This window comes from Oncorhynchus kisutch, linkage group LG26 (genome assembly GCF_002021735.2).
Source record: "Oncorhynchus kisutch isolate 150728-3 linkage group LG26, Okis_V2, whole genome shotgun sequence".
NCBI lineage: Eukaryota > Metazoa > Chordata > Actinopteri > Salmoniformes > Salmonidae > Oncorhynchus > Oncorhynchus kisutch.
The window spans coordinates 23,127,317-23,128,975 of record NC_034199.2 but is presented as its reverse complement, the minus strand read 5'-3'; the positions used below and the strand labels follow the sequence as shown (position 1 = coordinate 23,128,975).

At 35.7% G+C, this 1,659-nt stretch overlaps 1 protein-coding gene across 1 annotated transcript in view; it reads right to left on the bottom strand.

Moving 5' to 3' along the window:
• Nucleotides 1-671: 671 nt before the first annotated feature.
• The window catches only part of LOC109871033 (serine/threonine-protein kinase SIK2-like), a 17,693-nt gene continuing 16,705 nt past the window's right edge, over nucleotides 672-1,659 (bottom strand). The window contains exon 11 of the mRNA XM_031806257.1: nucleotides 672-1,659. This exon is cut by the window's right edge and continues 3,432 nt beyond it. The gene's annotated coding sequence lies outside the window, so the exon portion shown is untranslated.

The following is a 1,659-nucleotide window of genomic DNA, read 5'->3' as shown; positions in this document are numbered from 1 at the left end:
CAATGTGATTCCTTGTCTGGCCTTCTAAATATGGCGTTAAAAACATTGAAGTCGTTTTCAAGGGAATATTTTCAGCTTCAGCTTTCCATGTCATCCATTTTGATTTAACATCAACTATAGTGGTTGTTAGTCAACCTACTTTTGATTAATACATATTAGCATGTATTATCATTTGACTATCCTTTGTCCTGATCTTATCCACATTCTGATTGTGCCCACATTGTAGCTGTTGCATCCACACATGGTAGTAAAATGCGTTTCATACCTGTCCACTTTATCCACATTGTGACCAGATGTCATGGTCCCTTCCTGTATGCAAATTATTTGACAGATATGGTTTCAAAATAATAATATTTTATTTTAAGACATATATTGATGCCATTAGTCAATGGCGAATTGGGTTAAGGTTATATATCACACGTCAATGGTTTTAGACGGCGGGATAATGATGATTTAAGTGGTTTCACTGTGAAGAGTCCGTCTAAGTGTCTGACTACCTCAGGAGGTTGTCAGGAAGATCTGATCACAGTCAGATCACAATGCTTCTTTTAATCTTCTACACTGTCTAAAAATGTGGGCAAAATCAGATTGTTGGACAATATTAGGGAAAGCATGCACGTTAGAAACAGGTATAAACAGGGCTTAAGACATTTACACAGAATTACGACCAACAACTGGAATTCATGTTTATTCATGTTTTAATCAAATAAATTAGCCACAGAAATAAACAATCTTTGTTTTTATATAACATTCATACAAACACACACACACAGTCAAGTACAAAATCAGGAAAATCATAAAATCATAACGCATATTTCTTCATATCCAACATTTGACCAAAAAGGACATCTTACAGATCTGCGTCGAAAAGGTTGTTTTGTTTTTCAATAGTTTGGTCAAACTAAGTTTGTGAAGAGTTTTCTGAACCAACAGGAGAAACTAAACATATTTCAGAAATTAGATATATTCATTGTAAAGTGAAATGCAGTATTTTTTTCTTCAATACAGAAAAAGTAGCAAATCTGGGTCTTATGGGCCCACCTGTTTTCTCTTTGTGCTGATTGGACAAAAGAGGGTTACTCTGATCATAGGGGGTTTGTTCTGAAGAAGGCACAAGCACTGTTGGTGAGTGTAATCAAGCTAAATATAATGTAATTTAGAAATATTAACACTGCTTATTTCAGAGAGAAATCAATCAAACCACTTTTAAGCTTCAGGCTTCCAACACTTTTCCCTTCAACATGTTGTTCAAAAGAAGACCACTTCACAGATATGGTCAAACTAACCAAAATAACAAAGGTGCACTGCTATCATGGTGTAAACAGCTGAAGTAAATGGTGTTGTTTCAAACACATTCTCTAAAAATAAATAGGCCTAACACATACACCCAAGTGTGTTGTATTAACCTCTAGCTAGCGACCTCTACCAACTACGGCAAATCCATTGAAAAACGCACATTGCAGCAAATAAAATTGTAGTGCTACAAATTGTTTTCCATTTCTTTTCTTATTTTCTTAGAAAATACAAAAACAAATACAGTCATGGTCCTGGAACCCAACTGCTAGGAGGAATTTTCAACACATTCGCATCTTGTGGCAGAAGCAGCTTGCTCATAGCAGGAGCCACACAGAGTACACCATGAAAGCACTAGCTAGCTAG